Source organism: Cebus imitator, unplaced genomic scaffold (genome assembly GCF_001604975.1).
Source record: "Cebus imitator isolate Cc_AM_T3 unplaced genomic scaffold, Cebus_imitator-1.0 Scaffold406, whole genome shotgun sequence".
Lineage (NCBI taxonomy): Eukaryota > Metazoa > Chordata > Mammalia > Primates > Cebidae > Cebus > Cebus imitator.
The window spans coordinates 2,243,981-2,270,845 of record NW_016107721.1 but is presented as its reverse complement, the minus strand read 5'-3'; the positions used below and the strand labels follow the sequence as shown (position 1 = coordinate 2,270,845).

Sequence of the window (26,865 nt, the reverse complement as noted above, 5' to 3'; positions counted from 1 at the left end):
GCAAGATCAAAGCTGGTCACTATAATACTACTGGGTAGAGTTCTCTAAAACTTATAAACAATGAATACCTCAGTTTCTTCAAAATAATGGAAACAAGAAGAGATAATCACACATGCACAGAGCTAGCCAAGGAGGCAGAGAGAATATAATATACCCCAACCACCCCAACTATTAATAATTCAATATGCATTTACCAAGGCTTTGCTGAGGACACTGTGAAAGGACCTTTGGGACCCACAAATGACCAAAGACCTCATCCAGAACTAACACACGGTACTATCTGATACACAGTGCCAGAGAAGGATAAAGGACTGTGAGAGAGAAGAAGTACGAAGGATCATTCCTTTTGGCCTGGGATGAGAGGACAAAGATGCTGGAAGACTTTGTGAAGGAAGCAGTATTTGCACAGCATTGTCTTGAGAGCTGGGTAAGATTTGGCAATAGGAACAAGAAGGGCAGGGATATGAAGAACACTCTTTGATAGTTAACAAGGACTATAACCAATGCTGGGTAGCTTCAGCAGTGAGGAATTTATTGGAAGGATTTTGAAAGGTCCCATCAATAGGAAGGAACTAAGGTAGTGTGGAAGCTGGAGGGCAGACTCTGCCCCAATTGTGGGGTCAGACACAGGCAGCTAGGGCCAGGATGTGATTCTAGTTGAATCCAGCTGTTTGTTCCACTGCTCAAGGTTCAAATTTCCCAGGAGTGAAGCTTCAAGGGAGCTGGTGGCCTCAAGAGAGGGTGGAGCTCCCAGTGTCAGCCTCAGCCAGCTATCCAGCAGGGGAGAGGAAAAGGAAACTAGGTGCTGTTAGAAAGGGGAAAAGCATGTTGGGCATGTCTTAGCTGTTAAACAGTCTTGCACTTCATTCATCAGAAACTGGGGACATCCCCCTTTTTTTTTCTTTTGTAGCTGAAGGGCGTGAGTCAAGTTATATTCTCATATAATCTGGGTAGTCTGAAGGCACAGCATTGCAAAGGCTCTAGGGTAGGAGAGAGTAGCGTGTGACATTTCCCAGGAACAGAAAGAGGGGCTGGGGATGCTGGAGTGCAGGAGATGAGAAGCTGTGGGCAGACTCAGGCAAGGCTGTCTCAGTCAGGGTAAGACAAGCAGGACCAATAGGATGGTGTAGAGCAAGCAATCGTAGGAGCAGGAGAAATAGACTGAAGATGTGGTTTCTTCTTCAGCTGAGCCTGAAGTTATAGAGCAGGAGATCAGGACCTTGAAGCAGGGGAGAACCCAAGAGGGATGAGCTAGGACCTGCCTCTGTCTCTCACTGAAACCTGCATTGACCTTTTCCATCTCCCAATTAGAAATGGCCTCTGCCAGTTGATTGTCATGTAACTAAGATATGCATCAATGTTTGCCATAGGAATGGTGCCTCCTTACATGTGGCCCTTTTGCAGTTCACAACCTGCATAACCATGCTCAGTGACGCTAATACACACGCATGCACACACACATGCATGCATGCACACACACTCTGTGTCTGAGGGTAATTATTGAAGCATTTAAAAGCTGCATTGCTTTCTCTGCACAACTGATATTGTGCTAAGTGCCCTGGAATTAGCATGAATTTCTCAAAGCAGTCATTTTCTGGGCATTCATCTCTACCATGATGTGAAGGACACTAAACAGGGGCCCTTACACTCCTTCCATGGTTCCAAAATTCTTCTCCACTCGTAATATACCTCAGAGCCTAAAAGGCCAATTTTGCTTCCCATTTTACCTCAAAGCATTCAGAGCCCCTGCTAAATACCAAAGTTTTTATAGAGAAGGTGACACTTATTTACAAACTATTCTACTTTAACTTCAGGTCTGAAGAGGGCTCTGAAAGATTGATACCCAGGATATATAAGCTTCGATGGGAGAAGGGGAAGGAGAGAGAGAAGTGTTTGATGTTCCTTGTTTACCACAAGCAGCTCAGGTACAGGATGTTTGTCAGATGGGAGGTAGAGAGATGCTGAAGACAAATGTCCCACTTGACCCATTTTGCCATCAGTGAGTCCTTGCCAGAATGTACCCTTTAGATGGATTTGTCGCTGCAGACATTCTGACACTTTCAGCTGGAATGGAAATTTATCGAGGATAGAGAAGTAATGTCCAAAGAAAATGTCAATGACAAAAGCAAGTCTGTTCAGAACAAAAAGAGGTGATCCTGGTCCCAGTGTGAAGGACAGACATGGGTAAGTGGAAAAGGTCTAGCAGGGAGACTGCAAACCAGAGTTGGAGAAATACATGACATGGTTCTGACGGACAGAGGAACATTGAGAAAGCATTGAGCCTCTTAAAGGATTGCAGCATAGTCAACAACATGCACGTATCCTGTGGATCTTGCACAAAATCAGCTGTTGCACTGGCTGAAAATGTACCCTTTGGATGGATTTGTCATTCCTAGGTGGAATGGAAAATCCCCATGCCTGGAGGATCCTCCCTGGGCAAAGAGAAGTGGCCACAGAGGCCCTTTAGCGTCCCCCGGCTGTGTCTTATCCTCTGATGTGCTTCCTCCCATCTCCAGGACCTCTCGGAGGCCATCCCATTTACAGTTGCAGTCCCTGGCACCCGTGCCTGTGGAACCTAGGACATTAGCACTGAGTGTCTTTCAATTTTATTCTTTGCTTTTCTTGGCAAAGCTCCTTGCAACAGCCTTAGACAAAAACAGTCAAGATGAAAGCATCTCAGAAGCACTTACACAATAATCCTGTCACTTTCAGACCTAGAAAAGAGATCAGCTTTTCCTGAGAAAGTGACAAGCCACAGTGTGACCCATTGGCTGTTATCAAACCCTTCCCCAGAGCCTGGAGAGCCCTCCATCTCAAGCCAGGTCCCTTGAAAACCGACCCTCAAAACCCTTGTCTAGAAGAAGCAGCTGCAGCTACCTTGGGTATTACAATTTCTCGTTTATTATGTGCTTTTCAGAAGACATTGCCAACCAGCGCCCTGTAATGGATCCTACTTGTGAGTCAATGAACACAATTTCAATCGGTTTCTGCAGATGAAAATGTTAATAACTTTGCACTTTCTCCATGCATGGAAACACGCAAATACACACACTCACCTCCCTCAAACCTAGTGCACATTAGATAATGAAAACAAACAGAAAATTCCTAGCAATATATTCTTGATACATTCTACATCTTCCCAGAAACTGTCATTGCAAGTCAGTACTTGCCTACATACATCTAATAATTTTCTTTTTGAATTGCACAAGGAACCATCAGCAAATGATCACTTTTTGCTTACAGAAGAAAGTCAAAATAGATTCTCTTTTTTTAGGCTTACATCAGAAGCACAATGTTGATTTGGGCGAAAGGCAGCTAGCACATTTTTCCTGATGAGTGTGCGAAGCAGTCAGCTTCGTCTGGAGTTGTCAACATTCACAAGTCAGGATGGAAGAGGCAGAAGTAGACCTAGGGAGGGTGTGTTCCAAAGTCAAGGTGTTTTTTGCTGGAGGAATGTAACCTTCCATGAAAGTAGAGCTTGTGACCCATTCAGCTAATATAAAACCCCCAGTCTTTGGGACCAAGTTAACTTGGTTACAAACAGGTTATAAGTTCCTGGCATCTAGGGTGGATCCCCCAACACACAAAAAAGTGTCACTTTGCCTTTTTGTCTCCCTAACCTATTTCTTCGAGCTGCCATCTCTTTCTCCAGAGAAGCACCTCCACACTCTTGCTTATCTCTGAGCTGATGTTGGATGTGTTACCTGGGCAATAAGAAATGCTATGCTTTATTTTTGCCTGATCCTTAACATTTTTTTTCTTCCAACTTATTTGTCCTTTTGGCTTAGAGGTGGCCATGCCCTGCAGGGTGCATTTACCCTGTTGATCTGTGAGCTATTTTTACCCTTCTCGGTAAGTGCTGTTTTCTACTCTGATGCCAGTCTCAGCCCTGAGGATGGCCCATGGAAAATCATTCTTTCTCAGAAACTTGCTTTTCACATGAGCTGTCTAGTGGGAATCTTGGAGACTGAGAAGTTTGTAGGTTCTCCGGCTGCCCCTCCTCCCTTCTGTAAGGCCCTGCCCAGAGCACATGCCCTGGAAATACGTGACCCAGGAATGTATAAACCCAGTTCAATTCTCCCATTGAGAAGATGAAGAAACTTAGATTTAAAAATAAATAAATAAACAAAATAACTTGTCACACAGAGAGTTGGTGACAAGGATGAGAAATGACAAAAAAGGGAAATGGGAAACAGATCACTATCGATTCTTTCCAGTATCAATTTGTGAGTAGAAACAGCCTATATTGAACAGTCTCCAAATAACTAGAAATGAAAACATAATTAAAGCTTTAATTATCAAATTGTAAAATCTGTGAATAACTGGTCAGACTTCCTTTTTTTTAAGATTTTTTTTTTTCTCTTAATACAAAAGTTCAGTAACCACATAAAAATCGGAAACACGAGTAAGGAAAAAAAACATACTGAAGGAAAAAAAAATTCAACTATACGTTTATAATCCCAAAGAAAACCATTGTCAACATCTTGATGCATTCAAATGTAATCTTTATTTAATATTTTTTTCTGTAAGAATACTTTTTAAGAAAACAGTTGCAACTGTACTGTGATTTTGTATACTTTTTTTATTTTTGCTATTATAATATTTTCCCCCAATTCTCCAAGTTGTTGTGAAATCTTTATAAATAGAATTTATATGGTTGTGTAATTTTTCAGGAAATTGATATAACAGTAACAAAAAGATTCCTTATGATTCAATTTTACATTGTTTCCAAGATAACCTTATGATAAGTGGTATTGCTATGAATATCTTTGTGGGAAAGGGAGTGGATTTCCATTTCTGGAACTTTCTTCCTTAGAATGGATTTCCAGTCGTAGAATTACTGAATCAGTATCAGGTCCATTTTCAAGGCTCAGGTTGTTTGTTATTTGAAATCCACATTGCCAAATTGTTGTCCAAAAGAATAATATAATTTTATATGCTCACTAGCAATATATGAGAGACTGTTTTATCATACCTTAATGAATATTGTTTTTATCACTTAAAAATATTTCCAGCCATGAACTTGTAGTCCCATCTACTCAGGAGACTGAAGTGGTAGTTTGGCTGTGGCCAGGAGGTCAAGACTGTGGTGTGCTATGACGTCACCGGTGAATAGCTACCGCACCAGTAGGTTGACCACGCTGGGCAACACAGTGAGACCCTGTCTCTAAATAATAATAATATTTCCTAATATGTAAAGTAAAAAATGATATATTTGAGTCGCTTTAATTTCCATTTTCTCGATTCTCTGTGACGCTGAACCTTTTCTCATTTAAAATACTGGTCATATTTTTATTATTTTCTTTTTTTCGAGCTGCAGTTTCACTGTGTTGCCCAGGCTAGAGTGCAGTGGTGTGATCTCAGCTGACTGCAACCTCCACCTCTTAGTTTCAAGCGATTCTCTTGCCTTGACCTCTCGAGTAGCTGGGATTACAGGTGCAGGCCCCAGCATGCCCAGCTAATTTTTGTATTTTCAGTAGAGACAGGGTTTCACCATGTTGGCCAGGCTGGTCTCGAACTCTTGACCTCAAGTGATCCACCTGCCTTGGCCTCTCAAAGTGCTGGGATTACATGCATAATCCACCACACCCAGTCTATATTTTTATTATTTTTAAAATCTGTGTGTGATCTTGCCTGTTTTTCTGTTAGAATATTAGTGTTTTTGTGTCAATTTATATTAATTTTCTATCTATTATAGATACAATTTTTATATTTGTTGCAAATATACTTTTCCAATTTTTGCTTGGCTTTTTAAAACCTTCATAAATACAATAAATTGCACACAAAGTGCAAAATTAGATGAAGCTGAACCTACATCATCAACACGATCAAGACAATGAACTTATTCATCACCCCCAAAAGTTTTCTTTGGCTTGTTCATTCCCCATCCCCAGGTGGCCACTGATCTGCTCTCTGACACTAAGCTTACATTTTCTGGAATTTATTTTGGTGAAATCATATAGCATGTACTCTCATTTTGTTGATCTTCTTTCACCTAGCATCATTAATATGGGGTTCCATCACACCGTTGTGTCTAACAATAGTTCATTCTCTTTTTTGTTGCTGAGTAGTATTCCATTGTATGGTTTTGTCAGTTTATTTATTAATTCCTCTGTTGATGGACATTTCGATTGTTTCCAGATCTTTGCTACTGCAAATAAATATGCTACGAGCATATTGTATAAGTCATGTACAAGACTTCATGTGGACATGTGCTTTTGTTTCTCTTGGATAAATAATACCTGGTAGTGGAATGGCTAGATCATATAGTAAGTGGATATCTAATGTTTTCAGAAACTGGCAAACTGTTTTCCACATCAGTTGTACCAGTGTATGAGAGTTCTAATCTCTTCACCTCCTCACTAACATTGGGTATAGTCAGACTTTTAATTTAGTCATTCTAATAGGTGTGTAGTGGTATCTCATTACAGCTTTGATTTGCATTTTTCTATTGTCTAATGATGTCAGCCTTTCTTCATGTGCTTATTTGTCACTGTATTTCTTCTTTGACGAAGTATGCTTCAACTCTTTTGCACATTTTTTGTTTTTTTTTTTAATTATTGAGTTCTGAGGGTTCTTTATATATTCTGTATACAAGTGCTTTATTAGATATATAATTTGCAAATGTTTTCTTCCAGTTCATGTCTTCTTTTTTCCATTTCCTTGGCAGTGTCTTTTGAACAGCGAAAGTTTTAAATTTTGACTAAGTCCAATTTATCAATTGGCTTCTTTCTGAATTAAGCTTGCCATTACATCTAAGTATTTTTTGCCCAACCCCAGGTTACAAAGTTTTCTCCTATGTTATTTACATCAAAGTTGTATAGTTTTAAGTTTACATGTCTTTGCAAATACATATCCAATTGCTCTGACCCATTTAAAAAAGAAATTATCCCTTTGTCACAGTATTGCCTTTGCACTTTTATTGAAAATTAGTGGTCTGGATATGTGAAGGTCTAGCTCTAGACTCTATTCTATTCCATTTATCTCTTTTTCTATCTTTATGTCAATACCACTGTGTCTTGGCTACTGTAATTTCATATGTCATAAGTCAGGCAGTGTTAGTACTCCAAAGTTGTTGTTCTTTTTCATAGCTGTTTTGGCTAATCCAGATCCTTCATGTTTTTATATGAACTTCTAGAATAAGCTGGTCAATTTCTACAAAATCATCTGCTGGAATTTTAATTAGGATTGCATTGAATTTGTACATGAACTAAGGAAACAACTGAAAATATAATTTCACTTATTGACAACTTATTCACAAAAGAACAAAAGTTATTCATTTATTTAAGTCTCTTTTAATATCTTTCTGCCATGTTTTCATAGTTTTCAGTATGCAGGTCTTTCACATCTGTGTTAGTCAGGCTTCTCTTTAGGGACAGATCTTTAGGTAGATCTCCTTCTAAGTATTTCATGTTATATAATGCTATTATAAATGGTATTGTTTTTATAATTTTCATTCTTGTTCGATATATATATATAATTGATTTTTGGATATTGATCTGGTATCCTGAAAGCTTACTAAACTCATTTATTAGTTGTAGTAATGTTTGAGTAGAGTTCATCAGATTTTCTGCTAATTATGTCTTTCGCAAATAAAGACAGTTTTACTTCTTTTCAATCTGGATGACTTTTTTTTTTTTTTTTTTTTTTTTTTTTGGACAGAGTTTCACTCTTGTTGCCCAGGCTGGAGTACAATGGCATCATCTTGGCTCACTGTAACCTCCACCCCTCCATGTTCAAGGCATCTCCTGCCTCAGCTTCCCAAGTAGCTGGAATTACAGGCACCCGCCACCATGCCTAGCTAATTTTTGTATTTTTAGTAGAGACAGGGTTTCACCATGTTGGCCAGGCTGGTCTCGAACTTCTGACCTCAGGTGATTCACCTGCCTAGGCCTCTCAAAGTGCTAGGATTACAGGTTTAAGCCACACTTTTGTACCATATGTTGACTTATTACGCTTGTTGGAAATTCTAATAAATGTTGAATAGAAGCAGGGAGAGTACACCTTCCTGTCTCATTCCTGTTCTTAGAGGGAAAACATGCAGTAAGTACAATGTTAGCTGTAGGTTTTTAATTAAATGCTTTTGAACAGCGTGAGGAAGTTCCCTTTTATTCCTAGGTTATAAAGAATGGAATGTTTACGGAGAAAAGAACAGGAATGCTATAGAATTTTGTCAAATGCTGTTTCTGCATGTGTTGTGATCATCAAATGATTTTTCTTTTGTGTTTATTCGTATGGTGAATTATGGTTGCTTTTTTAATGTTACATAGAAAACCTTCCATAACAGACATGATATATTACCCCTTTCAATATATTATTGAATTCAATTTGCTGAATTTTGTTTAGAATGTTTACATCCATGTTAACAACAGTATTAGTTTGTAGTTCTCTTTTCTCATGATATCTTTGTTTGGTTTAGCTATCAGGGAAATGCTAGTCTCATAGAATGAGTTAGGAAGCATTCCCTCATTTTCAATTTTCTGGAAGACTTTGTGTAGCATTGTTATTATTAATTTCTTTAATGTAGAATTCTCCAGTGAAGCCGCCTGGGTCTGGAGTTTTCTTTGTGGGAAGTTTTTGCCTACAAATTCAATTTAGACGTAGGGCTATTCAGGTTGTCTATTTCTTTGTGAGTGAGTTTTTGATAGTTTATGTCTTTCAAGGAATTAGTTTCTTTTGTCTAAGCTGTTGAATTTATTGACATAAAATGTTTCATAAAATCTCATTATTATTATTTTAATATCTGTAGATTCTGTAGTGATATCACCCAACTCTCTTATTTCTGATATTGGCAATTTGTGTTTTCTCCTTTTTTCTTGATCAGTATGGCTAGAGATTTTTCAATTTTACTGACCCTTTCAAAGAGCTAATTTTTTGTTTCATGGATTTTCTCTACTGTTTTTCTGGTCTTTATTCTGTTAGTTTCTGCTCCCATTTTTATTATTCCTTTCTTCTTCTTACTGTGTGTTTTATTTTCTCTTTTCTTGCTAGTTTTCCAAGGTGAAAAATTAGGTCATTGATTTGAGATGTTTCTTTTCTCTCATATGCATTTAATGCTAACTGTATTTCTAAGTACTATTTAACAGCATCTCACAAAGTTTGATATGTTGTATTTAGATTTTCATTCAGTTGAAACTATTTTCTAATTTCCCTTTTGATTTCTTTTTGACCAGTGGTTTATTTAGAAGTATGTTATTTCTAAATATTTGGTGATTTGCCAAATATTTTTCTGTCATTGTTTTCTAATTTAGTTTCATTTTGGTCAGAGAATATACTTTGTGTCCACTTGAATTCCTTTAAATTTTTTTAGCACTTTTTATAGCCCAAAATATAGTCCTTGGTAAATGTAATTTATGTCCTTAAAAAATAATGTATATTATGCTGTTATTAGGTGGAGCGTTCCATAAATGCCAATCAGATCAAGCTGGTTGATAATATTATTTAGATATTCTATAGTATATTATTAGTGATTGTCTACTTCTTTGACCAATTAGTAATAGAGGTGTATTCTAATCTGTAGCTATCATTTTTGATTTTTGAATTTCCCTTTTCAGTTCTATGAGTTTTACTCATATACTTTGACGCTCTGTTATTGAGTACATAAATATTTAGGATCATTATGTCCCTTAATGAAGTAACCTTTTTAAAATTATGAAATGGCCTTCCTTATTTCTGGTAAAATTTTTTATGTGAAACCTACTTTGTCTAATATTAATGTAGCCACTTTAACTTTCTTTTGATTAATGTGGCATAGTATATATTGTTCATCCTTTTACTTTTAAACTTTTTGTGTCTTTATGTGTAACATGGGCTTCTTATAGGCAGGATACCCCACCTTATGATTTCTGCTTTTAGTTGAGGTGTTTTCATCATTTACATTTAATGTGCTTATTGATATAGTTAGGTTTAAGTCTATCATCTTGCTCTTTGTTTTCTATTTATCCCTTCAGTTATTTGCTCCCTTTTCCTCTCTTTTTTCTGTCTTCTCCTGGATTAATTGAATATTTGTTGTTATTCAATTTTTATTTCCTTTGTTGGCTCCTTAGCCATAACTCTTTGCTGTCATCTTTATGATTGGGTTTATAGTACACATATTTAATTTATTTAGGGTTTACAGTATACATATTCAATTTATTAACAATATTCCTTCAAATGATGTTATATGACTTCACATATAAGGTTTTTTTTTAATATTATGCTTCAATTTCTCCTTTCTTAGACCTTGGCTATTGCTACAAATTTTACTTTCACATGTGTTACAAATCCATACTACATTGTAACTACTTTTGTTTAAATAGTCAATGATTGTTTAAAAAAATTTTTTAAACAATATAAGAAAAAAATATTTAACTATGTAAATACCATTTCCTCTTCTTTTCATTCCTTGATGAAAATCTGTATTTTCTGAAAACTCTGAAGAAGACTTTATTTCACCTTTATTTGTGGAGGATATTTTTATGGTACAGAACTCTGGGTTCACAAATTTGTTTTTAGCTCTATAAGCATGTTGCTTTACTGTCTTCTCACATTGTTTCTGACAAGAAATCTGTTAGAATCCATATCTTTTTTCCTCTATATGTAGCATAACTTTGTTTTCCCTCTGGCTACTTTTTAGAATTTTTTATCTCTTAGAATTTTTAAAACAATTTTGCTATTGAGCAATGTGATTATGATGTGTCTAGGTATGGTTTTCTTCATGTTTCACATGCTTGTGTTTTGTCTAACTTTTTGGCTCTCTGGATTTACATTTTTCTACATGCCTAGTTTTCATGAAACTGGAAAACTTTTCAGACGTTATTTCTTCAAATATTTTTTTCTGTTCCCCATCCCTCCTCCTCTTCAAAAATTCCAGTTCTAGTTATATTAAGCCTCTAAAGTCTCACAGCTCACTAATGCTATTTTCATTTAAAAAAAAAAAAAATTTGTTTGACCAGGTGTAGTGGCTCATGCCTGTAATCTTAGCACTTTGAGAAGACCAAGGTGGGTGGATCATGAGGTCAAGAGATCGAGACCATCCTGGCTAACATGGTGAAACCCCATCTCTACTAAAAATACAAAAAATTAGTTGAGCATGGTGACACATTCCTGTAGTCCCAGGTACTCAAGAGGCTGTGGCAGGAGAATCACTTGAACCCAGGAAGCGGAGGTTGCAGTGAGCTGAAAAAAAATTTTTTTTTCCTTCTGTGCTTCGTCTTGAAAGTTTCTATAGATATATCTTCAAGTTCACTGATCCTTCCTTCTGCAAGGTCTAATCTTCTGTTAATCCCATACAATGTTTTTGCCATCTCATACACTGCAGATTTTTAGGACCTCAATTCGAGTATTTTAAAAATATCTTCCATGTATGTCTCTGCTTAATTTTTTAAATATATGAAATATATACAATAATTGGATATTCTTGTTTGCCACTTATAACATCTATGTCAGTACAGGTTGCCTTTGATTGATTTATTTTCATTGAGGTCATATTTTTCCATTTTTCTACATGCCTAGTTATTTCTGAATGCCAAACAGTATAAGTTTTTTCTTATTGTGTGCTTGATATTTTTATATTCCTGTAAATATTTTTGAGCTGTTTTGTGACATAGTTCAGTTATTTGAAAACAGTTTGGACTGTTGGTTTTTACTTTTAAGATCTGGGATGTGGTAGCAGAGGTGTGCTCAGTCTAAAGACGTTAATTTCCAACCACTATCAATGCACAGTGAACCAATGCCCTGTGAACCAGGAAGTTGTCCAGTCTGGCTGGTGGGAACATACCACTTTCCAGATCCTGTGATATGCTGGATGCTGCTGCCTCTAATCCTTTCAGTTTTTGTTTTTGTTTTTGTTTTTGTTTTTTTCCTTAGCTTGGATAGTTTCTTCATACACCTGCAATGAAAAATAATCAGCTAAATATTTGCAGGTGGTCCTCGGCAGGTTTCTGGAATTCTCCTCGTGTGCCTTCTCTCCTCACTGGCACCCTGTCTTGTGAACTTGAGCTCCTTTGGTCTCCTCGGATTCTCAGTTCCACTTCTTCAACCAGTGAATCTGCCAGGTTGTCTGGTCCTGCATCACAGCCTGGAAACTCACTCCAGGCAGTAAGCTGGGGCAATCCTAGGGTCACCTCATTAATAAACCTGTCTCCTAGGGATCAGTGTTCTCCATTGTTTGATAATCAATATCTCAAAAACTGTTTTGAAGCTATTCTGTTGGCTTTTCGGTTGTTTCAGGAGAGTAAAATCAGTCTCATTTCAATTTGATTGAAAGAAATGGTCCTACCCAATGTGTTTTTACATAAGTACCTTTTGTGCATATATCTTCTAGAGTCAAGGTCTATTGCTTGTAAGTAAGAGCCTGTATGATACATCCTCTTTGAATCCTTCAATCCCTCCAAAGGTCAGAGTCAGACTTCACGTATTTTCCTGTTTCAAAGGGTTCCCTTGTCTCCTTTTGAGCTGCCCATTAATATCCTGTCACCTGGAGCAGGTGCCTCCATCTGTCAGGTGATTTGCAGAACATGAATAAATGACTTTTGCTCTCTTCCCTCCCTCCAAGACTCCCTTCAGCTCACTAACTTTGCCTCATCTTTTAGGTCTCTGCTTAAATACTGGCCCTTCAGGAAGCATCTTCCCTGACCCTTAGATTGGATTGGGACTCCCCTGCTAAGTATTCTCACAGCTTTCTGTACCTACTTACATTTTTATTCCTTTCACTCAATTGTAATCACTTATGCTTTAAAATCTACGTCTTTCATTCAGTCATGAGCTTCAGAAGGACAGGGACTCCTCTGTCATGTTCTTTGCTTTATCCTCTTTGTAGTGACAGGCCCGTAGCAAGTACTCAGTAAATATTTGTTGATTAAGTGAATAAACAAATAAATAAGCCAAAGAGCCAATGAGTGTACTTTACTTACAAGATGATCAACCAGGACCTTCTGGATGAATTGATTGATCAGGTTGATGATCTTTCATCTTAGTAATTTTAAAATGCAAAAGCACTGGCAACTTAAGTGGAGAGGAAGTTCTGATTCCCACTGTAGGGAGAGGAGGGCAGTTTACTCACTGAGAGTGATTTCCTCAGACCACCACCCACAGGGAATAAGCCTTGTTTCTCCAGAGGAGAAAGCACATAATGTCCAAACAAGTCAGACCTGGAAAGAAGCTTCAGAAATCAGTGAGTTCAACTCTTTCTTCTACAAAGACAGAACAGAAAGGAGACCTGCTGAGGTTATGAGGTTGTTTGGTGGCAGAATCTGGACTGGAAACTTAATCTTCTGATTATTCCATGGTTTTTCCACCCCTTGACTTCCATATAGCCCTCCATCCCCACACCAATTTGAAATATAGCCTGGGGAAGTGGAGCCCCATAGATAATTTCTGTCGATAATAATTTCACTGATTTGTTGGACTTACTTTTCTGCAAAAGGGAAATACAATAGCAAGCCATATCTTCCACCCAGAAGAGCATTTTCTAATAAATCCATGCAACTGGAACTCTGAAAAAAATTTCTTCTAGATCTTTTGGGCAAGGTCAAGTGTGGAACTCTGAAATATCTCAAATGTTACACATTATTAATACTAGTGGTCACAAACAAGTGTACATATAAGTATCTGCAGGTACAAGCTGAAGCCAACTTATTTTTAAAATAGCTGTGAGCTTTATGGTATATATCCTGAACGCAGTTCAATTACGTGTGTAAATCACTACCTGTATCTGCAAAGAAAGTGTTTTAACCCAGCATGCTGCCCCACAACCAACATCATTTCCAGCTTTGAACTTATCCTGGGATTGCTTTTGCCAGCCAACTACTCTGCAGCTAAAGTGCTACTTTTCCTTTTAATAATGGCCTAAGCAACTATTCCTTTTTAATGCAAAGTCCTGGAATTTAACAAGCTGATAACAAGATAGTGACACACCTTTTTAGATCTTTCTGCTCCTGCAATTTTTAGTGAGTGGGTTACCTAGAACAGCAGTCCAATAAAGGTTGGACTAGAATACCAGACAAGTAAAGGATGAGCTCATTTCCCCTCTATGCTGTCAGTCTTTGAACGCAGTATGACCTATTGCAAGTTTTCCTGCTTGGGAGGGTCATGCGGTGCCTCCCACACATTGACTGTGAACTTGTTCCCAACGAATGAGTCTGTGGGTTCATTTGGTGGGGATGTCATCTGTTTGAGCAGATATCTGCCCAAATATTATCTCATCACCAGTAAAACCCCGAGCCTAAAGGTGACACATGACCAAGAGCTGCTCTACTATCAAGTGTGCACAATCGACTACAGCGAAGGTTGAAGAAAGCATAATCTCCATCCTTTCCATGGAAGTCTCATAGTGGTTCTGCCCATTGTCAGACAATCATATTAGAGAAAGGTTTTCGTTTTCTTAGCATGTTCATTTTGGAGGGAAATGCAAAGAACAGTGAAGGAGGAAAGGCACCCTTCCTCCCAGGCTTCAATAGCATCAACTCAGGGAATCAATGAGATGACAGATGTTGGAGACAGATGCCTGAATATCCACTCAATAGTCAGGCTTAATGAACTAACACAGGAAGAGCAATTAGAGAATTCATTAATTATGCTCTAAGTTCACTTTCATTGTTAATTCTAATCCTTTATTTGGGCTAATGACTTCAGCTTTTCTTATAATAATTTGTGCCTATCAGTGAATGATAACATCTTCAAATTTCTATAATTGTGTAAAATTCAAACTATATGTGTCGCTGTAGTTCTAAATTGAACCTAAAGTAGCTTCTAAGTGTACATAAGATATTTCAAGATAACTTAAATGAGGAGAAAAACAAAAGTAAGAAAACAACATGGAGTAAAGAATAAGACTAACACAAAAATACAAACTACAAAGCCTTATATACTTGCTTCAGGTTCTATTTTATAAGCAGGAATAGCTCAGCTAGCTCAGCCAATATTTTCACCCATTAACAATGCACAGACATTTGTTTAGTCCTACAATTAAACATGCACCGCAGTAGATCCACTCTAACTCAATAGTTTGCTAATTGTTTGTCTTTGTTATTCTTGCATAACATGCTGTCCTGTATTCTTTAAGCATCTATTACAAAAAAAAAAAAAAACAGAAATTCCTTCAGTGAATAAAACATAATGAAAATTCACTTTTATTCCCTTTATGTACTCTGGCCAGCTTCTAAAAAAGAGTAACGAGATTTTGTACCACTCAACTCTGAGGTGGTTAGTCTTGCTCCTGAACCAATAAATATGCACTCATTTGCATACTCTCTTTCTGTCCCTCTTGAGCTCACCACAATGACACAAGAGCCTCCTTGCTAGGCACGAAAACTGTTTCAAGATGTCTCAAGCCGAGAAAGGGCCACCTGCATTCATTCTGGTTAAGGCTTTAAGTTATCCTACTACTCAAGTCTTCCTGAAAAAAGTTCAAAAGGTGTTCATCTGAATCATTCATGCTTCCTTGTCCTTGACCTAAAGCAATGTGGTAGTTTTTTTGCGTTTGGGGGCTGATGGTGGGGCAGAGGTTGAAGAACTTTTATTTTAAAAACATTTATATGCTCCAATATTTCAATAATCATGGATTTTTATTATATACTCTAAAGCTGTCCTTGATATTACATATGAGCTAAGTTCTAACATGAGGTATTATAAAAATAATGCAATTAATTTTAACAATCTACCATTTTGATCAAAAAGAAAACCATATATGAAAATATAATTTCACATAAATATAAGATTTTCATATTGTTTATTTTTGATTACATAAAGTAGTAAAACATACAGGTTAATTTACTTCTAAGCTGGTGTAAAATACCTAACTAAACTACAGAAAACAATTACAGCAGCATAATTTTATTTGCATCTATGAGTATTATTTTTGTGATTTCAGAGCCAGAAAATGCATGACACAGGAGAATATGCACCCTCATCTGTTCAGTGAGAGATGTGCAAATCAACATCAACACAGAGCTGCTGAAGAAAAAAAAGTGTGTGTGTGCGTGTGTGTGTGTGTGTATATATATACATATATATATGTATATACACATATACATATGTATATGTATGTATATACACATATACATATGTATATGTATATATAGTATGGGCTGTTTCACCTTTGCAAGCTGGGATCCATTAAGTAATGGCCCCCACCACTCCCCTACCCCCTTCAGTAAAACACATCCTGAACATTGGGCCCATGTTTTCAAGAAGAATGTGCCCCACTGCCCCTTCGAAACTCCATTTCATTTACTTGGTTCAGTTAGTTAATGACGGTGCATTTTGACTCAAACATCCAGTTCCCTTTCATCAATCATGTCTTTCTGGACTGTCAGTTTTAGAGCAAGGATTACAAAGCCCTTCCAAGCAGATATCCCAGAGAAAGACCTACACCCATGTCCCCATTTAGGATTGCTTAGGGACTCATTTCTTCCACTTTCTTCCAAATGAAAAGAATGAGTTATGTGAAAGGAGGAAACCACACTGGAAAATGAATGTTGGTGACTCAAGTGTTAATATAGAAAGTCTTATCATGTGGTGCTGGAAAAGGGCATTGTAGTAAGATGGTTCTTTTCACCATACAAACCTGGGGAATACAAAACACTGTCAACCATGAAAATAAGATTTAATTTGCAATCACAACACATAGGGTTTTTTCCACTTTAAATTCTTCTTATTCAATCATATTTGTTATAAATATTCAATAGAAATACAGTTTTTCAAGACTGAAATGGTCTTTAATGAAGCAAGCCATGTGTGGCTTTTCAGGCGAGCATTTTCATGCTTGGTTAACTGTACGAACGTTCATGTTCCTTTCCCAAAAAATATTATTTGTGATTCTGCTTAGGTCTCTGAAAAGCAGTTTATTCACTTGAGATGTGAAGAGTCATCCACACATCACAATTCTATAGACATCAAATGCATGAAGCATTTCAGATCTGCTTTAAGGGTGAGGCAGACTTTCCATCTGGACACAGCCAGCCATCCCTGTGTCATTACAATGAATTCAGCACTTCCCTGGAAGCTGGGAGGGTCAAATTCAACTTCAACTCTGCCACTTGCTGCTTAACTTTCTGTTTAACCTTGGGCAAGCTGCCATCCCACATGAGGCCAAAGGTGTCTGGTTTTTAAAATATGGAAGTTGGGTTCCATGAGGGATTATCAATATACTGCTGGTGGGCCAAATTCCATCTGCCCCTTGCTTTTGTAAATAAAGTTTTGTTGAAACACAAACATGCCCATTAGTTTACTCTTGTCTATGACTACAAGGGCAAAGTTGAATAGTTGTTACAGAGACCATCAGGCTCACAAAGCCGATATTATTTACTATCTGCCCATTGACAGAATAAGTTTGCCAGCCCTAGACTGGATTTTTTTTTTTTTTTTGAGTCCTTTCTAATTCTAGAATTCTTTATATATTTTATGAAACCCGGAATGTTTATATATTAATTCTTTACTGAGTTCCTCCTATGAAGCATACGTCAAGATATATGTGTGATACATTAACTAAACTTTGTAACAATATCTTAAATAGGATTTCAATGATTAACAGCTCTTGGAAATATCCAAGGTAACATTTTGGGGCAAATGTCTTATGATTTGATTATCATCGGTAAATACAGCATATCTTTTTTTCTATTAATGATGTTTAAGAAGTTAAGAAAAAAAAATCAAGAAAACCCCGTATGGCACTAGAGACTTACTGCATTAAGACATCATCTTAACAGATTGTTTAGTTTTGGTAATATAATTTGACATCTAAACATAAGCTGAGAGGGATCTCCCTCAAAACCTTTGATAATATGATTCATTGTCAAATGTTTGTTTTGCCTATCTGGCACTCATTAATTAATTCTTTTTAATATAGCTTGGATTTACTGATTTTGAAAAAGAGAATTATTCTTATTGATGTTGCTAAAATATCCAGGTGGCTTGAATTTCACCAACTAGATAGTTTAATCTAGCACATTTGTGTAGCCCTAATCAAATCTTTACTAACAGATGTGAGAAGCCCAGTACTGGAGCTAATGTTTGTGTCTCAATGATAATTAAATTAGCTTAATAAGGAAAATAAATGAACAATAATCACCAAAAATTTTCCCTAGACCTGTGTTATAGTCTTCAAAACATTTTTTTGCCCGTGGAGGCTTTTGTTAATAAAACGCAAATTGAGAGCTTTTAATTAAAAGAATTTTTTTTCAAGAACTGGTCATGTACTAAATTGCTTATAATCAAATAATCAAGTAGCATTTCTTTTATCATAAGAGCAAAACCTATAATTAAGCCAAAATCCAAATTTGTTTTCAAAGAGTGAATAATCTTTTGTTTTGGCCAATAGTAGTATATGGATTTTTTTTTAAGTATTATCTCTTCATAGTATTTTCTAATGGATAGGAAATGCCTTTCTCAGGTTGAATGATTATTTCCACATATAATTAGTTCCTGCTTACGACAGTGCTGCACTAATGTCATGGCTCAGTGAATTGGCTTTATAATTCATTAATCGTAGCGCGTATTGAGCTTTTGGCTCCAAGTGACTGTGCCTACCACCGGTCAAATAACTTCTAATTTAAAGGCAATTTGTAGAAATAGGGAAGGTGAGAATTCTCACAGTCCCAGAAGGATTGAAGAGTTTTTAAAAAGCCAAGAAAAGGCATTTTATGGAAGGCAGATTTAAGGAAAAAAAGTGGCCATTGGAGGATGAGGCAGATGGCTTTCAAGGGAGGCCCTGGTGCTGCCACCATGGGGAAGGCCACGTTGCAGCTGCTGATCAGAGCACATTGGACGGTGTTTCCGTGTGAACGTGAAGACAATGCTGCCTCTGTTCCTGTGACGCTGTGCTCTGACCTTGCTGGAGGCGAAGTGGTGTCAGCTGTGCTTGCAGGACAGTCAGTGGTGGTGGAAAAGAGGCCAGCGTGACCCTCTGTCGAGGGTCTGGGCCCCTCTCACTCAACCCAAGTGCCTGCAGGTGTGGCCACCTTTATTTGTATATTCTACTGTATTTATTTATTTGCCTGGCTAATTAGCTCAGTGCCACATTCCTAAGCTAGATGTATTCCTTTATGAAAAACATCGAGGGAGAGAGATAAAAGGGGGGCAGGGGCAGGAGAGAGACAGAAAGGAAACAAGCAAGAAGAATGAGAGAGAGAAAAAAAGAGAAGAAATAAAAAGAGAAAGAGAGAAAAGAAAGAAAGAAAGAAGAAAGAAAGAGAAAGAGAGAAAAAGAAAGAGAAAGAAGAGAAAGGGACGGAGAGGGAAAGGGAGGGAGAGAGAGAGAAAGAAAGAGAAGGAAAGAAGGAGCCTTCTAATTTTATTTCATTTCTCCAGTAAACGTTTCTATACTAAGACCTTGGACAAAGATTAGAAATATGATTTGACAGTCAGAAGGTATATGGGTGTGTTGTTCTATTGCATTGTAAGTAAAGTTCCATGGCAGTATACAAATAATATAGCTCCTACCCCTGTTCTCCATTCTTACTTTCATGTGTTTTCTTAACTTTTTAAAATTTTAAGATAATATTGGACTTATTTATTCTTCCTTGAGGAGACCTAACATTTAGCTTGATTAGAAAAGCTGTGGAAAATGAATGTGCTAATTACTTTAAATCAAATTGAAAATAAATTTTATCCTGTTTCATGCAAAACAACGCTTATTTGACTGTTAGTTCATTCAGCTAATAAAATCAATTATGTCTATAGATGACTGGGCACTTAATGAGCCAGCCACTGTCCTAATGCTTTCTTTATCTCATGTAATTCACATCATGAAGCTGTGGAAAGATCTCAAGTGACCCATTAGCCAGAAGAGGAAATCAAGTTTGCTCTCAAGACTGATACTGGGAAAATTTCTCCAGGGCACTTAGGTGAGGGTCTATGGTTAACTTTCCATGGCTATGAAACCCAACTCCACAAAGCACAAGCACTCAGTTTGCGATTTTAGCATAAAACACACTTTGGGACATGATCGTGTGACTTATATTGAGTCACTAGAAGTTGTGTTAACATGTCTGGCATACAAATTTAAACATGAGTATTCCTTCCATCTGAGCAATTTATGTAACTAATTAATTTAAAATATTTGAACTATTTGTATGGGAACAAGAACTTCTGGCTTACAGAATTCCCAAAATATAGAGCAGAGCAAAGCATTTTGAAGATGACGTAAAGTATTAAATTTATTGCAAATAAGCTGGGTACATTGGCTTATGCCCAGCACTTTGGGAGGCTGAAGCAGGCAGAACACCTGAGGTCAGGAGTTCCAGACCAGCCTGGCCAATATGGCGAAACCCTGTCTCTACTAAAAATACAAAATCAATTAGCCAGGTGTGGTGGCAGACACCTGTAATGCCAGCTACTTGGGAGGCTGAGGCAGGAGAATCGCTTGAACCCGGGAGGCAGAGGTTGCAGTGAGCCTAGATCATACTACTGCACTCCAGCCTGGGCAACAAGAGCAAAACTCTGTCTCAAAAAAAAAAAAAAAAAAAGAAAAAAGAAAAATATTCCTATAAATGTGAACGGTACACAAACACCCTGGTTAAAATTAAGAAGCATCTTTGTGAAAGCATATTTTATACTCAAGCGGAGATAACAGAAACAGGGAAAGTAACTTCAGAACTAAACTAAGAATATAGAAGAACTATAAAATTTAAGAACCAATAAGAATATGAAACTGAAAGAAGGTAACATATTTCCATTCTTAACGTATTGAGTGCTTCATGCTTTTTAAGGTTGCCTTCTATGTTTGACATAGGATTTTCACTAGTACCAGTAAATTTAAAAAGGAAAAATGAACAGAGAGAATTTAAATGTCAAATGTTTCTCCTGACTTTGCTTGGACGTTAAGTGCTTGACATTTATGAAGGAGGAAGGCCCCTGGACTTATTCTATGGACCCAAAGCCAGTTCTAGTTCCAGATCTGCAACATATGGAGAGTCACCAAATGGCTGTCCTTCTCCAGTTCTGTTTCCGTATCTATAAAATGAGGAGGTTAGTGTGCATTTATGGTAACTTAGGGCTATCACACTCTTAACAAAAACACTATATGAGCTTCCCTTGTTAGACAGAGGACATAAATTCCAAGGGAAACATTCAGATCATTCTGGAAATGCAATTAAATGCAATTTTATTGCATGTAATATTGCTTGAAAATATTGAGCTACAAGCTAAAACTCAGTTTTGGATTATGTGGACAGTATTGTTTTCATGAGATTTTTTTTTAATAGAAGTTGACAGGCAAGCAAATCATATATGTATTTTTCTTTTTAGGTTGGGTGTTTAAAAGGTGACTCATTTATCTACATTTTAAAATAATTTTTTTTGTATTGGAGATATTCTTAGGGAGTTTGGTGGTTCCATCTCTTATCCCTTCCTCCCAAGAAGAATTTAAATCTGGAGAAGTCACCCAAATGTCAATTTTTTGCCTACGACTTTCAGTAATTTTCCACCTATATTATTATTTATTTAACTGTTTTTTTCACATTGATTCATTTTTTTTTTATTTAAACCTTCAGTGCCTGCCCCAACCTTAGGCATACCAGCGGTGTGTGCATTTTACCCTTCAGGAAAATATGCCATAAGGGTGAACAGTGATCATGAAATATTTCTAACTTGCCAAATGCTTCCACATATATTCGTTTATCTAATACTTACAACCTCCTATTTTGCAGATGAGAAAATGAAGACTTAAAGAAGTTAAATGGTTTGTTCTAATTACACAGCTAATTAGTGATTAACTAGATTTTATGTTCAAAACTTCTAATTCCACATCCCATGCTCTCCTTGCCACATCAACAACATTATGAAGTGTAAGCTTCATGTTTCTTTTCCCTTCTTGAAAGGATTTTCCATTTTGCCTGTGTTCTCTATCCCTAGTTTTGGGGAAATGGGGAATGTGTGGATTTAAAATAAAAATCCAGAATTATATACTATATGTGTATCATATATTATTCTATATACTATATACCCTATGCTAAGTAGTATGTATCGTATAATATATATTATTTGATTTAAAGACAGAAAGTTCTGATATCTTCATTTGATTTTTGCTCCGCAAACACTCACAAGCAGAAGAATTCTTCTTTAGCTCTTATAAATGGAGCTTATTTCCTTGTGAGTTCAAGCAAACATGAAATCCTCTGCTTTTAGTGAAAGAAATCAGATAAGTTGCTGATTGGAATGAGCTACCCTGATTTTCATTTATTTATTTTTAGCGTTAACTGTCTTGGTTGGTGAGTGCATCTTGTTTGAAAGGAGTTAAAAATACAGTCAAAGAGATTTTCTTTCCTCCTTTCTTCCTGTGGATCATGACCTTTGCTTTTTTCAACTTCCTCAATTTAGATTCATAGAGTGCCACAACACCTGCTTCGGTACTTGAGAAATTGACTTTTCCTGCAAATTACCCTGACCAGTGACCTTGTCTTGGCTACCAAAGAGTTTGGAGAAGGAGGGAGGCTGTATGTGTGGCCGTGCCCCAGCCCATGATTGGTATTTAGCTCTTTGAAGTTCACAGTTATCTATTTAATGTACAGACATTCTGAAACAAATGCCACATTATAATCATCAACTGGAAAGCCCAACTATCGCCTCTTAGGGAAATAACATTTGATCTTACAAGGGATGGACTGTGGTATAATTTAAGAGCTTTCAATGATAATTTCTTAAAGAAGGGGACATTTGTTAGATTTGTCTTTTTGCTGTGAGGGACCATCTCGGTTAGGTGTCAGCATAATTATGCAAGAGTGATAGGACGGAAGACAGAGACAGTCAGTGGTTTGTAATTGGTGTCTTTCAAAGGTGCTTCTTTTGCAGGAAAATTTAAGATCCATGCCTCCTGCCACACAAGCATTGGAAGAGATCAAAGGCCACCCCTGGAAGCTCAAGAGGTAAAATTATATTTTTATCCTTTAGCTTTGATTTTTGGCGGCTTACCACATTTTTAAAAAAATTAATTGCTCTGTCCAGCCAGCAGGTGTTAGCCCTCAAGTGTGGGCACAAGGGCCGGCTGCTGGGCAGGCAACTTAAAGACCCCATAACTCACCGCAACCTTGAGCTCCCTCAGATTGGTCTAGGAGAAAGTTCTAAAAGTACTTCAAGGCCAGATGACATGGGAACCTGTGTCCCTGTCAAATATCAAAGAAAAACAGTTAGACTGTAAAAATGTAAACTTATAAAGCATGCACTTAATTTTGACAAGCTTTTAGTATCGAGTTGCAGATTTTAGGCAATAAGGCAGCCGAGGCTAAAATCGGCCGTAGGAAGCAGAACCTGAAAGTTCGTTTAGAATTATGTGGGGAGACCCTGACTCATTTTGTTTTCCACATCTGTTCCGTTTAATTTGGACAAGAAGAAAAGTTTGATGCACAACTTAAGGAATGAAATCTCCTTTTTTTACCTGTGATTCTTAAAACTCCCAAGATTTTTCTTGCTTTTCATGAAGTCACAGGAAGGGTAACTTTCATTTTGTAATTGATTAGAACACTGTTAAAATAGTGCTTCAAAATTGTCATGCTGCAAATGAAAACACAAGGGTTTTTTTTTTTTTTCCCCCCTCTTTAAACATCTGAAAGAACAGGGCTTAATAAAATATTTGACCTCATACTGAGTCAGCTTAGAATGTCTCTAGAAAGCCTTGTTTCATCAGGGCCATCTGTGCCAGTATATGGATGTGGGGTTATGAAGGCTATGGCACAGAGAACATCTAACAGCCATTGTTCTGATGAAGAGACTGGCATTGAAGGCTCTTGCACAGCTTTAGTGTGTCTCTGGGTATATAGATGCCTTGTGGATGTGTCAGCTTGTTAGATTGCAACAAAGTACTAATGAGTTTGCAATAGTTGGTATGCCAGGCAGTTACTTTTATCTCGCCAATGACCACTCTCTCATTTCAATGCATCAGGGAAGGACCAGGAGAGTCCATGGGAGGCTATGGGTAAATATCAAAACCTAAGCTTTCTACTGATACCTCCGACTCACAACTCGCTGGTTCTGGGGAAGCAGAGCGACTGCTCTGTATAAAATAGCAAACTGAGAAAGATATTGATAAGTCATCAAAGCTACCTGCTTGCTTGGTGGCCAAATTGTCTTCTGCCCAGAAGTTCTGAGAGTTAATGAAAGTGATCATCAGAAGTGCCCAGTCCAGCTCAGGCCAATCCATATTGCTGGCAACTAAACTATTTTTAAAGTTCTTCAGGCTTTGAAAAATATTCTGACTCGTGGCCGGGCCCAGTGGCTCAAGCCTGTAATCCCAGCACTTTGGGAGGTCAAGGCTGGCGGATCACCTGAGGTCAGGAGTTTGAGATCAGCCTGGCTTACACAGTGAAATCCCATCTCTACTGAAAATACAAAAATTAGCCAACTATGGTGGCACATGCCTGTAATTCCAGCTACTCGGGAGGCTGAGGCAGGAGAATTGCCTGAACCCAGGAGGCGGAGGTTGCAGTGAAACAAGATCTCGCCACTGCACTCCAGCCTGGGTGACAAGAGTGAAACCCCGTGAAAAAAATAAAAAGGAAAAACATTTGACTGGAGGGTTAGCTGTATTCCTTACTTTCTCTTTCTTCCCACCGCATCTCTCCAAAAAACATTGGCTCGGTGACCAGGCCACTGATAGCACAATATGCTTTCTCACATGGAAAGGAGGCGAAACTTCAGCATGTGAATTGTATTCTCCACAACATATGGTGGAGAAAACAGACAGTGGGAAGGGGAGTGATTTGTGACTGTTCATCCCAAAGCGTGTTCTATTGTGTTGCCAAAAATGATAGGCTTAAATAAATTGCTCTTTTTGGAATTTATACTCATGCCTTATTCTCATTTTTTTTAAACGAAGAAGAAAATCCTCATGTCTCTGTAGAAATTCCCATTTATTTATGTGGTTCCCTGGCCTGTCCCCTCCTCCCCCTGACTTCCTTACCCCAGCAGAGCCTAAGGCATTTTGAATATGGAAACTGCGTGTCCCCTTGCAGTCAAGATGAACAAGAAAAGGAGATGAGGTAAAAGGGGAGAGAAAGCAATTAGTGTGGAATCCTAAACTCCAGATTCTTCTCAGAAATTTTTATGGCTTTTCTTAGGCAGCCAAGGGGAGACTGGATTTACTTAGAGAAACTATTAAGCCTGGTGCAAATTAATTGTTGTTGGTCTACATCTTCTGTTTTAATTTTGTCAATTGCAGCGCCTATTGCTGTGAAAAAAAATAGTACCTTAAAGCTGTCTAAACATAAATCTCATCTTCAATTTGTTAGCATTCAACTGTGGTAAGAATAATTAGATAAAGTGTTTTTTAAGTATTATTTACAAATATGCTTGCAAAAGAATGATTGAAACAGGCTTTTTATTTAATGGGTTTAAAGACAGACAAATGAAATTAATCAGGAGAGTCTTGCCGTTCTTAATTTTATGGTTTGTGGCTGGGGGAGAGCAGCTTTCCACATCTCTGATACAGAGCAGTACTATGTGAGCGCATCATAGTGTCCTGCAGAGAAGGAAGAAGCGAATTAGGTCAGGATAAGATTTAGAATGCCTGAGGATCCTAGAGACAGGCTGGAAATGATCCAGGGGTCACAGTGGACCAGACACAGAGTCACATATATAACGCTGCATATAGATAAAGAAGCAAGGGGGTGGAGAGATGCATGATACAAGATTGTAAAACTCCAAATTTGGAATAAAACATCTGAGTTAAGTGTAAAACCCTAACAATGGGCAGTTCTGTTTCTACCAATGAGGAGTGGTGTGAGATACATCAAAGCAGAGCCACAAAATTTACAACAGTTTGAAAACTATCAGACAGGAGGAGGAACAGCAGTGGGGCAGTGCAGAGATACAGGGCATAGGTTGGTTTAGGCTTCTGTAGAGACCAAGGAATGTCCCTCTCCCTGGGAGAGCCATTGCCAATGCAGATGACACAATCACTTGTGCCAATTGGGTTAGCCTCTTCACCCTGATGTCCACAGGTGGGCTTTGCCCATCTTTCCAATCAGTCCCACACACTTCCTCTCTTATTTTCTATGCTCCAGCCAAACTGGACTGGTCCCTGTTCCCCCAAAACCAGACTGGCTGGGAAAAATATCTTTCCATCCATCTCCAAGTGTACAAACTGTTCTAATGGACACTCTTTGCACAAAGCCTTTTCTAAACTCCCTAGCCAGACTTTATCATTCATTTGAAATTTCCTCCCCCACCATAACTTTGAAGCTTCCTTTACTTTTTGCCTTGTAGACCTTGCATGCCCAACATTTCTATGACAAGAACTTACTTGTGACAAGTACTTTGCATGCATTATTTAATTTTATTCCCCCAACCATTGTTCCCATCCTACAGATGAAGAAATTGAGGCACAGGGAAGACATTTTCTCCAAATAACACTGGTGAAATCAGCAAGGATTCGAAACATAAACAAGTCAGCAAATGCCCAAAATCTTAATCATAGCAACTTTACTATGTAAGAGATTGCCATGACAGATTTGCAGCCTACCTTCTAACAGTGTGTGGAATACCCTCTGACAGACACCTTGAATATCAGCCTTATCCTTTGTCATAGTCCATTCAGCATGCTATAAAAATTACCTTAGACTGGGTGATTTATGAACAATAAAAATGTATTGCTCACAGTTCCGGAGTCTGGAAAGTCCCAAAGCAAGGCTCTAGCAGATTCAGTGTCTGATGAGGGGCCATCCCTCATAGACAGTGTCCTCAAATGATGGAAGTGACAAGATTCTCTGGGAATTCTTTTATAAGAACTATAAAGAATTATATATGAGCATTAATCCCATTCACAGTGTACAGCCCTTATGACCTTATCTCCTCCAAAAGCCCCTGCCTTCTAATATCATCACCTTGGTGATTAGGTTTCAACATATAAATTTCAGGAAGACACATTTAGAACATAGCACCTTTGGTTTTACTTTT

The 26,865-nt window shown here is 37.7% G+C and overlaps 1 long non-coding RNA gene across 1 annotated transcript; it reads left to right on the top strand.

Moving 5' to 3' along the window:
* The first annotated feature begins 87 nt into the window (after positions 1-87).
* Positions 88-24,199, top strand: LOC119468279. Its single transcript, XR_005196940.1, has 5 exons — positions 88-427; positions 2,001-2,184; positions 19,731-19,823; positions 21,627-21,764; positions 22,297-24,199. It is a non-coding gene; the product is annotated as an uncharacterized LOC119468279 (long non-coding RNA).
* Positions 24,200-26,865: the final 2,666 nt, after the last annotated feature.